The sequence below is a fragment of the Rhinatrema bivittatum genome, chromosome 6 (assembly GCF_901001135.1).
Source record: "Rhinatrema bivittatum chromosome 6, aRhiBiv1.1, whole genome shotgun sequence".
NCBI classification, from domain to species: Eukaryota; Metazoa; Chordata; class Amphibia; order Gymnophiona; family Rhinatrematidae; genus Rhinatrema; species Rhinatrema bivittatum.
Window position 1 is genome coordinate 80,524,481 of NC_042620.1, and position 14,455 is coordinate 80,538,935.

Consider the following 14,455-nt stretch of genomic DNA (forward strand, 5'->3'; position numbering starts at 1 on the left):
GAAATCGATCGTTAAGACGATCGATCACACGATTCACATCTCTAAAAGATAGTATTGGAGCTCACTTTCTTTCAAACAATTTATAAAGCCTGGTTATTCAAGGCAGTTTTTAGCTGAGCCTAGACCCATCCTCATTAAATGGAATTTGGTGGTGTGACTTTTTTTTATTACTGTTATTATCTGATGTTGTGAATTTGTCAGATTATAATTGCTACTGATTTTTAATATTGTTTGTTATTTTATATTGTTTTACACTTACTGTAACTCACTGGGAATGGGTAGTTAATACAATTGCTAACAAATAAATAAATCCCTCTCTTTTGCCCTTTATGGGTTATTTGCTCCCTTGGTGATATATCTTTTGAAATGTTAATGGAGATTATTGGTGCTTCACTGAGGAAAGGAGTGGGGTCAGATTTAAATTGAGCTACCATATGGCCAGTGCTAAAAATAATTGGCTAAGTCTCCCCTGGAAGTGTTATCATCCAATCCCTAACCTTCTTTCATTGGCCAAGCTGATTAAGAAACTGGTTCTTCAGCAGCTGGAGGACTTCCTAGAAGAATAGGACGTTCTTGATCCTTCCAGGAGGATTTCACAAGATCCATGGGGCTTAGATGCAGCTGGAAACTTTATTATGCACTCTATGTCTTGATTTGGTTAATGGACAGTCCATCATTTTAGCTTTATTAGACATTATGATTGACCATCTATGGTCAATTGTTCTGATTAATGGAGTGCTCTCTTAGTTTATGTGATTTCTTGCTGATGGAAAGCAACAGAAGGATTAGGAATGAATGATCCTCCTTGAAGCCCCTAGATTCTGGTATCTCAGCGCTTTCAGCAGTTTTATTTATCATCCATTTGCAGCCTTTAGTCAATCTCCTTTCATCCCTAGGGGATGTATTATAGAATTTATGCTGATGACATCCAGCTATGCTTGTTAGTTATTTTGGATATGGCATTTGCTTCTGATGCCCATACCAAGTGCTTTGGTGTAGTGAACAGTTGAATGGCCTCGAGTAAGTATATGATTTGTAAGGCAGTATGTAATAAAATGAAATGAAAATGATGTGCAATGAATCAGTTTTGAAATTCCAGAAATCAGAAATCTTTTGAATTGGTCAATAGGGATGTGCATTTGTCACATCCATTTTGGTGTGTATGCAAGCATACTCTCCATTTCCAGTGTATGCTAGAACGTCATTGAAGTATGCACATACCCGCCAAAATGGATGTGACAAATGCACATCCCAATTGGTCAGTTGCCTCTTCTAAAAGATCTAATTCAAGTGGTAATATGGAATTTTTCTTTACGCTTACTATCTGAGGTTCATGATTTGGGGATCTATTAGATTTCTCTCTGACCCTGAAAGGTCAAATTAAAGAGGTCACTGTGTCTGCTTTTTAAATTTAGGGCCTGATTCACTAAGCATTTTTCCGGTAGACGAGAGAAAAGCCTTAATATATGACCACCTTAGTATGATGAGGCATGCCGGACTCAGACTCTCCCAGGAAACCCTGCAAGGCCCAGCTAAGTCCCAGCGGCCCGGGTCCCTACGGGCTCCTCCCGGGGGGACTTCGGGCTTCCAGTGGTGAAGATCTACACTGCCTCTGTCTCCTTCAGTGCTCCACCCCTTGTGGTCAGTTCCCGTACAGCCTCAGGCCAGGGGTACTCCCCCGAGTGCAACAGGTTGCCAAGGCCATGAACTCGGCAGAGTCTCCCGCCTCCATGGCCCTACCAGGACTGGCTGCTACAGTAAAGCAACACCATCAAGCATTGGAAACGCTGGCTTCCTCAGTGGAGGAGCTACGCTCCCAGCAACAAGAGACTGCTATTGTAAACCCTGTGGGCCTCCCGGCCACTATGCTTCCTAGAGCAACTTTGGCACTTCCTGCACCTCCTAGATACAATGGAGACCCACGCTCCTGTCATGGCTTCCTTAATCAGTGCTTTATGCAATTTGCCCTCCAACCCTCCTTTTTTTTGAAGATCATGAAGGTCACCTTCATCCTGTCCTGGTTGGAAGGGAAGGCCCTGGCATGGGCCTCTCCCTTATGGCAACACTCTGATCCTATCCTCTCCAAGATGTACGACTTCATTACTCTCTTCAAGCAGACCTTTGGAGATTCTGGTTGGATGGCTATCGCTAGTCACAATCTACTCCACCTTCGTCAAGGGGCAAGAACCCAATCGGAATATACAGTGGAGTTCCAAACCCTATCTACAAAACTTGAGTGGCAAGGGAATTGCCTACAAGCCATCTTCTTGAATGGACTCTTGTCAGCTATAAAGAATGAGCTCTCCATCCGGGAGACTCCCATGTCTCTAGAGAACTTGATCTCGCTTGGCGGAAGGATCGATCATCGCCTCCGGCAAAGATGCCTAGAAATAAAGGCTCCACTCCCTTCTCCAGTTCAATCTGCAAGTGTACCCTGCACTAGGGGTATGCATTCATTCCCTACGAATTGGTAATCCGCAACATATAGGGCCATATTCATTGTATTTATGGGGAAGCGAAACGTATTGCGATTCCCCACGAATACAACGAATCTTCGCCGAATTATTCGGCCATCTAAAGGAGCCAATTTAAACAACCCCCCCCCCACCCTCCTAACCCCCCCAAGACTTACCAAAACTCCCTGGTGGTCCAGCGGGGGGTCCGGGAGCCATCTCCTGCATTCACACCCTTGGCTGCCATTATTCAAAATGGCACCACTGGACCACCAGGTTATTTTGGTAAGTCTTGGGGTGGTCAGGAGGGTGGGGGGTTCTAGTTAATTTAATATTAGCTGGGAAACGAATAAGAATTAATGTATAAATGTATCGGGCCCCCCCTTGCTGAATGCAACATATCTTCCCCCCGACATGTGACAGGGGATGACCAAGGGCCAATGGATGGCCGGCGCCATCTTGTGCTCCTATCATGTGACAGGGGCTCACCAATGGCACAGGTAGCCCCTGTGACATAGTAAGGGCAAAAGCTATCGATGCCATTTTGATTACTGGCACCCAACGGCCCGAGTGCAGGAGATTCCTCCCGGATCCTCACTTGACCACCAGGGACTTTTGTCAAGTCTTGGACCCTCTTGACCCCCACAAGACTTGCCAAAAGTCCAGCGGGATCCAGGAGTGACCTCCTGCACTCGGGCCATCGGCTGCCAGTATTCAAAATGGCGCCGATAGCCTTTGCACTTACTATGTCACAGGGGCTACCGGTGCCATTGGTCAGCCCCTGTCACATGGTAGGAGCACAAGATGGCACCAGCCATCCATTGCTCCTACCATGTGACAGGGGCTGACCAATGGCACCGGTAGCCCCTGTGACATAGTATGTCAAAGGCTATCGGCGACATTTTGAATACCGGCAGCCGAGGGTGTGAGTGCAGGAGATGGCTCCTAGACCCCCCGCTGGACCACCAGGGAGTTTTGGTAAGTCTTGGGGTGGTCAGGAGGGTGGAGGGGTTGTAGTTAATTTAATTTTAGCTGGGAAACGAATAAGAATTAACGTATAAATGTATCGGGGGCCCCGCTTGCCGAATGCAACATATCTGCCCCCTGACGAATACGAATACCGAATGCAACGTATGGCGTCCCTCTGCACATTCCTATCCTGCACCCCTGCAAGAGTCGTAACACCACCATCTTCCTCCATGGTGGAATCCATGGAGGTGAATCGGGGACAGTTGTCTCCCACGGAACATCTCCGCCGTAGAAAGGAAGGGCTTTGCCTTTACTGTGCCACTTCTGTTCATCATCTGCAGTGCTGCCCGGTTCGTCCGGGAAACTGCAACGCCTAAGCCCGGTGGGGGTCCCGAGCTTGGGTGCAACTGTTTCTGGCCCTCAACTCCTGCTTCCTGTATCCCTGGGTATCAAGACCCACACGTTCGCTACCACTGCTCTCATTGATAACGGAGCGAGTGGCAGTTTCATTATGGACGATATCGTCAAGATTTTGGGAATACCTCTTCAACCATTGGAGGTGAGTATCCATATTGCTTCCATCCAAGAAGAACATCTTCCCGGTCTTATCACCCATCGGACCGTGGCTATTCATCTGTCAGTGGGCACACTCCATAAAGAAGAAACTTCCTTCTATGTGTTAAAATGCTCAACCCATCCGGTAATTCTGGGTTGCCCTGGCTCCAGAGTCATGAACCCCAGTTCAATTGGCAGTCCCTGCAGTTGGTACGGTGGGGTCTGAAATGCCAAGCCACCTGTCTCCAGCCGCTGCCCCCCGTGATCCCGGTTTTACAGTCCACAACACTTCCTGGTCTGCCTTCTCAGTATGCGGAAGTCAGTGATGTATTCTCAAAACAGAAAGCAGACACCTTGCCTCTGTTATGTAAGTTCAACTGTCCCATTGAATTACTGCCGGGCACAGTGCCTCCCAAAGGCAGAACCTATCCCTTGACACAGCCTGAGATGCAGGCTATGTCAGAGTATATAAAAGAAAACTTGGAAAAGGGCTTTATTCGACCATCTGATTCACCCAAAGGAGCGGGATTCTTCTTTGTGAAGAAAAAAGATGGTGGGCTCCGCCCTTGCATTGACTATCGGGGTCTTAATGCTATAATGCGTAAGGACCGTTATCCACTACCTCTTATCAGTGAATTATTTGATTGCCTCAAGGGTGCCAAAGTATTTACCAAGTTGGACTTGAGAAGTGCGTACAACTTAGTATGCATTCAACCTGATGACATCTGGAAGACAGCGTTTAATACTAGGGATTGGGGATGTGAATCGGGCTTCGGACAATTGAAAATATTGTCGATATTTTCAAAATTGTCAGAAATCGGGGGGCTCCCCTGAAACGATAGGAAAACCCCACGATATTGATCGTGGGGGTTCTCTTATTGTTTGGGGGAGGGCGGGAAAAACGGCACACAAAAATAACCCCTAAACCCACCCCAACCCTTTAAAACTAATCCCTTTGCCTCCCCCACCCTTCCGACCCCCCCACAAAACATTTTACAGGTACCTGGTGGTCCAGTGGGGGTCCCGGGAGCGATCTTCTACTCCCGGGCAGTCGGCTGCCACTAATCAAAATGGCGCTGATGGCCCTTTGCTCTTACCATGTGACAGGGTATCCGTGCCATTGGCCGGCCCCTGTCACATGGTAGGAGCACTGGATGGCCCACGCCATTTTTAAAGATGGCGCCGGCCATCCAGTTTGTGGCTAATTCAGCTAATTTATAGAGAGATTTAGCAAGCTGCATTTGGAAAATGGGCCCAGGACTAAGGGGCACCCCGAGCCCTCCACTGTCTACCAATTACATTTTTAAAGGTAAGTGGGGTTATGAGGGCCAAGGGTGGGGGCACTAGCCCACCAGGGCTATTTTGGGAGTTGGGAGGAGAGTTGGCCTTACATTTAATGAAAAGGGGAGCGGAGGAGTAGATCTTGGGGGTTGGAGACTTGCATTAAGGATGGGGGTCAGCAGTTGGGCTGGGGGAGGGTTGGATCAAATGGAGAGGGTTTTGGGCTGGGGGATGGGGCATTGGTACACAGCTGGTTTTATTTTTTTTTTACCTTTTTTTTCTTTTTTGCAGGGCTACCTCAAATGGCAGCCACGAAGTGGGCATGGGATCTAGTAAGACCTCCGTGGCTTTATTTTGACTTTTGGGGGTGGGGTCATGTTGGGACACTTGGCCCTTAAAAGCAATGACAGCCCCATGCGTTGAAGGCTGCCTTCGCATGTTTTCAAGGCCCCCAGCCACATTCCTTTGTCTTACAGAATTTTTCCATGACACAAAAAACACGGTGATACTGCCATGATATTTTGTCAGGGAGGAGCTGAATGTCTCAGGACCATACCCACGAGATATTGGGCCCCTCCAGCAATAAAATATTTCAGCTTACTGAATCTAGTTATTAGCTTTACCACTCATAGAAACATAGAAACATAGAAATGACGGCAGAAAAAGACCAATCGGCCCATCCAGTCTGCCCAGCAAGCTCCCACACTTATTTTCCCATACTTATCTGTTTCATTATTTTCCCATACTTATCTATTTCATCAACCACCAGGTTCAGGGCCCTTGTTGGTATCTATTTGATTCAAATTTCCTGCCACCCCCTGCCGTTGACGCAGAGAGTAATGTTGGAGTTGCATCAAAGGTGAGCATAAGGCTTAATGGTTAAGGGTAGTAACCGCCGCATCAAGCAAGTTACCCCGATGCTTGGATACCCAGACTACACAGATCAATGCTTTTGGATGTTGTCTGAATGTAAATCCTGTTTTCCACATTTTCCCCTACCGTTGAAGCAAAGAGCAGTGCTGTATATGCATTCAAAGTGATGTATCAGGCTTAATTGTTTAGGTTAGTAACCGCCGTAATAAGCAAGCTACCCCCACGCTTATTTGTTTACCCAGATTGTGAAGTTCAGTTCTTGTTGCTTGTTGTTTGAATGCAAATCCTGTTTTCCACATTTCCCCCTGCCGTTGAAGCAGAGAGCAATATTGGAGTTGCATTAACCGTGAGAAGGCTTATTGAGTAAGGGTAGAAATCACCAGGTAGTAGCCACCATTCCAGCAAGCCACCCCCATGGCTCTTCTCTTCATTCCCATCCTCTAGCCTTTATGGATCCACAGTGTTTATCCCATGCCCCGTTGAAATCCTTCACAGTTTTAGTCTTCACCACTTCCTCCGGAAGGGCATTCCAGGCATCCACCACCCTCTTCGTGAAAAAATACTTCCTGACATTGGTTCTGAGTCTTCCTCCTTGTCAAGGGAGGGGCTTGAGAGTGGTTTATCCCCTGAACTGCTGGACACGTGCTGCTGCCTCCCGAGGCGTTAGAAGTTGCCACTGGTTATTTATGAGGCTGTACAATGCCGACATTCCTCCCTCACGCTGTCCTATAGGCATGCAGGTGCATATCTCTACCTCTCTTTAAGAGCCCATGGTGGAAAAAGCCGACGATGCCCTTGGATGATGTCATCTCCTGTTGTCCTATAAAAGAGCTCTTCAATCTCTGCATCAAGGCCTTCACAAGGTCTCTTGGACTCTTGTCCTGGTCTTCTGTGTTCATCAGTTCCTGGTCTCCCGTGGTCTTCTGTAGTGCTTGATATGTTTCAGGTCTCATGTGCTCTTGTCTGTCTTGGGTCCGTCTTTTTTCATTTCAGGTGGGAGTGCTTATTTGTGTTTCAGTTTATTTAATGTTTATTTTGGTGCATTTTATTTGCTAAACCAAAATAAATAGTGAGAGGTCCATTTTAAAAGCATTGTGCTGATAACTCAGAAGTTATCAGGCGAAATTCAGATTTGGTCATATATCTCACTAAATTCTAGCCAGCTAGAATTTAGCCAGATAAATTAGGGGCATTCTGGGGGCATAATTGCAAGAGTTGATTTAGTTGTATAAGTTATCTGTCTAATTCTGATATTCACTGGTTGGCCCAGCCTGTAGACCTGTCCAAAAGTTAGCCTGATAAACTTATCCAGCTATCTATCATCCAGCGCCTATCATCAGATACTGCACAGGAGCCACAGGGAGCGGGTATGTGAAGAACCTCGCTCCCGACAGGTATGTCATTTGCACCTTTGAGGGGTGGGATTGGTGGTCCAGGAGTGCAGGAGAGAGGGGCAGTGAAAGTAAAAGTTATTACTGCACAATGGGGGCCGGATAACTCTAAAACCTAAAGTAACTGGTTGTATTGAAACCTAGCTAGTTAGGTTCTAAAGTTAGCTGGCTAAGTATAGCCAGATAACAATAGGCTGGTCATATTCAGAGGGGTGTTTTTCCCACTGAATATAAAAGGCAAGTTATCCAGTTAATTTTAGCCAAATACCTTGTCCACTAACCGGCCTACTGAATATTGGCCTCTAAAGTGTTCTCTGAGCAGTTTGTTGCACTGTAAAAACGGAGGCATATTAAGTGAAGCTCCCATTGTGTGAAAGGCAGTCATTCACAGAGCCTCCTCCCAGGAAAGATGCAGCCCCTTCTTTAACACTTCTGCCTGAGATAACTGAATCAACCATGATAATGGCTTAGTAAGGAAAAGTTCCCATAATATACCCCTACTTAAGCTCCTTAGCAAGCTTGGTGCACCTAAGTCAAGTAAAGAGTATTTTGTACAGAAGATGAGCGCCATGAACCTGATATAGGATCCTGCAGCCATCCTTAAACCTGAGCAGGTGAGCCATAATGTATATAACCTGGCACATCTCTCCCTTTCTTTTACAGTGGTGCCCACAAAATACTGGGTTGTAGGGATGTGAATCGTGTCTCCTATCGTCTTAACGATTGAAATCGTCTGGCAGGAGAAGAAAATCGTGTTTGGCACGATTGTTTCATTAAAAAAATCGTTAAAAAATCGTTTTTTCCGATTAGTGCGCACTAACAGGAGTTAGTGCGCACTTCCTGCACACTGTGCCCTAACCCTGATACCAGGGGTGTTGTGATCATCCTGCACACAGTGCCCTATCCCTATTAATACCAGGAGTGTTGTGATCTTCCTGCACATAGTGCCCTATCCCTATTAATACCAGGAGTGTTGTGATCTTCCTGCACACAGTGCCCTATCCCTATTAATACCAGGATTGTTGTGATCTTCCTGCACACAGTGCCCTATCAATATAAATACCAGGAGTGTTGTGATCTTCCTGCATACAGTGCCCTAACCCTGACACCAGGGGTGTTGTGATCTTCCTGCATGCAGTGCCTTCTCCCGCCTGCATTACTAGTGAGAAGCTGGCTTCACAGACAGGGGGGAGCTGCCTGACCCTCACTCCTCCCCTCCCCCATGTCCCAGCAAGTGAATGGTGTGTGGGTGAGTGGGGGGTGGGAGGATGGTGAAGGCGGAGACAGCTCCCTTCCTGCATTATTAGTGAGAGGCTGGCTTCACAGACAGGGGGGAGCTGCCTGTCCCTCACTCCTCCCTTCCCCCAAGTCCCAGCAAGTGAATGGTGTGTGGGTGAGTGGGGGGTGGGAGGATGGTGAAGGTGGAGACAGCTCCCTCCCTGCATTATTAGTGAGAGGCTGGCTTCACAGACAGGGGGGAGCTGCCTGACCCTCACTCCTCCGGGGTGTTGTGATCTTTCTGCACACAGTGCCCTATCCCTCATACCAGGGGTGTTGTGATCTTCCTGCACACAGTGCCCTATCCTTGATACCAGGAGTGTTGTGATCTTCCTGCACACAGTGCCCTATTCCTGATACCGGGGGTGTTGTGATCTTCCTGCATGCAGTGCCCTATCCCGGTTACCGGGGGTGTTGTGATCTTCTTGCACACATCCCGGTATCAGGAATAGGGCACTGTGTGCAGGAATATCATAACACCGCTGGTATTAGGGATAGGGCACTGTGTGCAGGAAGATTTATTTATTTATTTATTTATTTATTGTTTTTGTTATACCGAGTTTCATGATAGGCATCACATCAACCCGGTTTACAAATAACAAGGAGTGTAAAGCATAACGTAACGTAAAAAACAAGATCACAACACTCCTGGTATTAATAGAGATAGGGCACTGCATGCATGCAGGATCTTCCTGCATGATCTTCCTGCATGCATGCATGCAGGAAGATCACAACACCCCTGGTATCAGGGATAGGGCACTGTGTGCAGAAGATCACAACACCCCGGAGGAGTGAGGGTCAGGCAGCTCCCCCCTGTCTGTGAAGCCAGCCTCTCACTAGTAATGCAGGGAAGGAGCTGTTTCAGCCTCACCATCCTCCCCCCCCTCACCCACACACCATTCACTGGCTGGGACATGGGGGAGGGGAGGAGTGAGGGTCAGGAAGCTCCCCCCTGTCTGTGAAGCCAGCCTCTCATCAGTAATGCAGGGAGGGAGCTGTTTCAGACTTCACCATCCTCCCCCCCCCTCACCCACACACCATTCAATGCCTGGGACATGGGGGAAGTCTGGACTGAGGGTCAGGCAGCTCCCCCCTGTCTATGAAGCCAGCCTCTCACTAGTAATGCAGGCGGGATAGGGCACTGCATGCAGGAAGATCACAACACCCCTGGTATCAGGGTTAGGGCACTGTGTGCAGGAAGATCACAACACTCCTGGTACTAATAGGGATAGGGCACTGTGTGCAGGAAGATCACAACACCCATGGTGTCAGGGTTAGGGCACTGTGTGCAGGAAGATCACAACACCCCTGGTATCAGGGTTAGGGCACGGTGTGCAGGAAGATCACAACACTCCTGGTATTAATAGGGATAGGGCACTGTGTGCAGGAAGATCACAACACCCCTGATGTCAGGGTTATGGCACTGTGTGCAGGAAGATCACAACACCCCTGGTATCAGGGTTAGGGCACTGTGTGCAGGAAGATCACAACATCCCTGGTATCAGGGTCAGGGCACTGTGTGCAGGAAGATCACAACACCCCTGGTATCAGGGTAGGGCACTGTGTGCAGGAAGATCACAACACCCCTGGTATCAGAGTTAGGGCACTGTGTGCAGGAAGTTCACAACACTCCTGGTATTAATAGGGATAGGGCACTGTGTGCAGGAAGATCACAACACCCCTGGTGTCAGGGTTAGGGCACTGTGTGCAGGAAGATCACAACACCCCTGGTATCAGGGATAGGGCACTGAGTGCAGGAAGATCACAACACCCCCTGGTATCAGGAATAGGGCACAAGTTCTAGTCATATTGACTGATCACATTACTTTTTTTGTCAACTACCAACAGTTTCCATTTCCCATCCCCCCAACCATCACCTCAGTTGGAACCTTGGTAACATCAATAGATAAGAGGGCAGCCAGCCAATAGGAATACATATTCATTCCTAACTGACCTTTACTGACCTGGAAAGTGTCAATAATTTGTATCATTTTCTGATAGTGTTCATGAGTTTCCATTTCCATTTCCCATCCCCCCAACCATCACCTCAGTGGGAACCTTGGTAACATCAATAGATAAGAGGGCAGCCAGCCAATAGGAATACATATTCATTCCTAACTGACCTTTACTGACCTGGAAAGTGTCAATTTGTATCATTTTCTGTTAGTGCGTACTAACGGGAGTTAGTGCGTACTAACACGATTTAACAATTTTTAACGATAAATCGTTAGAATTTCTATTGTATTGTGTTCTATAATGATTTAAGATGATATTAAAATTATCGGACAATAATTTTAATCGTTGAAAAACGATTTACATCCCTAAAAATGAGGTCCTGCCCTGAAACTGAAGAGGGATTTCTTCTGGACTTCTACAACAGCAGGAGCCAGCTTTACGCTAAAGAAACTGGCATACGAGCTTGATGATGTGTCACTGCTGCAGAGTGCAGATAACAGTGAGTGTTTTTCTCTCCAATCTTCTGTGTTCAGCGAGAGAGAAAATGTTGCTGCAGAGGTTGCAGTGAAAGCCAAATTTTCCTCCACTGATTTACATGAAAAATCTTCAGAGGGATAGCCGTGCTAGTCTGGTGTAGCAGCCCCTCAACCTCAAAAGATACTCATCAACCGCTGCAAATAGTGCAAGGACACCAACCCAGGAGCCAGACCTTGCCAGAAAAGGAGATGCCAACACTTTCCACATATTATCCCAGACAATGCCATCACTGGACACAACATCATCAGCAACATCCGGGACACATTCTCCTGCTTTTCTTCCAATCTAATATATGCCAACACCTGCCAGCAAAGTCCCGCTTCTGTCTACATAGGACAAATGGGACAATCTATAAGGACAAGGGAAAAGGATTTAAACCTGAGGTTAGAAATGACAACATTCAACCTTCCTTGACATTCTCTATCTGACCTTAAGGTTGCCATACTCCTACATGAAAACTTCAAAGGAGCACTCCAGCCTGAAACTGCTGAATTGGAACTCATTAAAAATCTTAATACCATCACCCAAGGGCTGAACAGAAGCAATGGATTCATGACTCACTACAAATATGCATAAACTGAACTGTTGTCTGATCATTCTGTCTATTCACACTTACCTCAGTTGTCAGTAGGCTAAACTACAATCCTATTCACACTCTCTCCACACCGTTTCCTGCCTTTTCCCATGTCTTCTCACTGTTCTGTATATATATTGTACACATCAACTGTACATCATTTCATGCATCTGATGGTGTGGACTGTGTCCTCGAAAGCTCATGCTTTAATAAAACAGTTAGTCTAAATGATTCCACTCGACTCCTAGTGCTTTTTTATTCAGATGAAGAGTCATTACTTTTTTCCCCTGAAATAGAAGCTATTGATACTGTACCAGATGGGAAAAATTTGGGAGGCCTTTATAGTAGTGTGTTTAGGGATGTGAATCGTTTTTTGACGATTTAAAATATCGTCCGATATATTTTAAATCGTCAAAAATCGTTAGGGCCACGATACAATACCAATTCCCCCGATTTATCATTAAAAAATCGTAAATCGGGGGAAGGGGGAGGGCAGGAAAACCGGCACACTAAAACCCCCTAAAACCCACCCCCGACCCTTTAAATTAAATCCCCCACCCTCCCGAACCCCCCCCCCAATGCTTTAAATTACCTGGGGATCCAGCGGTGGTCCAGAATGGCGGCGGTCCGGAACGGCCCCCTCAATTGAATCCTGTTGTCTTCAGCCGGAGCCATTTTGCAAAATGGCCACCGCAAAATGGCGGCGGCCATAGACAAAAACGATTCAACGCAGGAGGTCGTTCCGGACCCCCGCTGGACTTTTGGCAAGTCTTGTGGGGGTCAGGAGGCCCCCCCAAGCTGGCCAAAAGTTCCTGGGAGTCCAGCGGGGTTCAGGAAGTGATTTCTTGCCGCGAATCATTTTCCGTACGGAAAATGGCGCCGGCAGGAGATCGACTGCAGGAGCTCATTCAGCGGGGGTCCGGAACCCCCGCTGAATGACCTCCTGCAGTCGATCTCCTGCCGGCGCCATTTTCCGTACGGAAAACGATTCGCGGCAAGAAATCGCTTCCTGAACCCCGCTGGACTCCCAGGAACTTTTGGCCAGTTTGGGGGGGCCTCCTGACCCCCACAAGACTTGCCAAAAGTCCAGCAGGGGTATGGAACGACCTCCTGCGTCGAATCGTTTTTGTCTATGGCCGCCACCATTTTGCGGCGGCCATTTTGCAAAATGGCGCCGGCTGAAGACAACAGGATTCAATTGAGGGGGCCGTTCCGGACCGCCGCCGTTCTGGACCACCGCTGGATCCCCAGGTAATTTAAAGCATTTGGGGGGGGGGGGGTTCGGGAGGGTGGGGTTTAATTTAAAGGGTCGGGGGTGGGTTTTAGGGGGTTTTAGTGTGCCGGCTCACAATTTTAACGATTTTCACGATAGTTTACACACCCAAACGGCAACAATACGATTCCCTCCCCCTCCCAGCCGAAATCGATCGTTAAAACGATCGAGGACACGATTCATATCTCTAAGTGTGTTAGCCACCTTATCCAGTTCTTTGATGGGGAAGGCAGGACAAAATTAGGAAGTGGCTGAAGAGCAGGCAGCACAGTTAGAGAGCACATCTGATGCCCTTGGCAATGTTCCTCAGAGTCCACCCACTATATCAGCTCCAGTGGCAGCATCCTCTTCTAAGTATGTAGAGAAGGGATCAGAGTGGACTTGGAAGATCTGGAGACATTTCTAAATAAGGGAAGGCCCACGCTTTGCAAAATGCAAGCACATGGCAAAGACACAGGTCCTGGCAAACAAATGGGGCATTTAACTAACACTGGCATGCTTTATAAGCCACAGAAGCAGCAGCCCTTAGGACTAGCATCTGGGGAGTTTGGAAGTGGCAGAAAAGAGGAAAAGTGTTTCCCAATCTGATCCCATGCCCTCAACCCTTTCCATCATTCAGGTAAGAGGCAAGCAGCCCCCTGCCAAACATGAGAAGTGAAAAGCTACGATGGAAGAAATGGAACAGGTTTCAATAGGAATGCCCCAGGACAGGAGAGAAGCAGAAGTCAAAGTTAGAAAAAGGGGCAGTTCTGAAATAAATGCCCTTGATAGCCAGCCCCTGCAGCTAGTAGAGAATGAGGGCTTGAAAATAGAACTACAAGGATAAAAGTGAAGCAAGATGTTTTGAGGATCCTCCACTAGCACCTGAGGTCTTTCAACAAATGCTAATTTTCTCTCAGAGAGTAACTGCAAAGAAATGACCAACTTTTGCATTCATTCTGCCCTGTCATTCCAGTCCATACTGCCAAGGATATACTGTTGCAGTCCATCACAGGGGATGACCATCTCAGGGACAAAAGGACTAGTGCAAGACAATAATTGTCAATGTCTTCTATTACACTCAACCCTCCTGGATAGCTGTGCTTGCAAGATCTTTGTAGGATTGCTCCCAAGCTGTTCCTAACAAGGTCCCATAACAATGCAAGCATTCACTGACACCAATACAGCTGATGGCTGAACATCTATAAAATGCTCATCCACTGCTAGAAACATAAAGTGGCTCCATTGGGACTTGAACCCAAGACTTTCTGTGTGTGAAACAAATGTGATAACCTCTACACCATGGAACCATTTCTTTGTCTGATGGCTTCCTTAT

General features: G+C 47.3%; 1 non-coding gene across 1 annotated transcript; it reads right to left on the reverse strand.

Annotated features, from left to right (window-relative positions):
• Positions 1-14,356: 14,356 nt before the first annotated feature.
• TRNAV-CAC lies at positions 14,357-14,429 on the reverse strand. The gene has a single exon. It is a non-coding gene; the product is annotated as a tRNA-Val (tRNA).
• Positions 14,430-14,455: the final 26 nt, after the last annotated feature.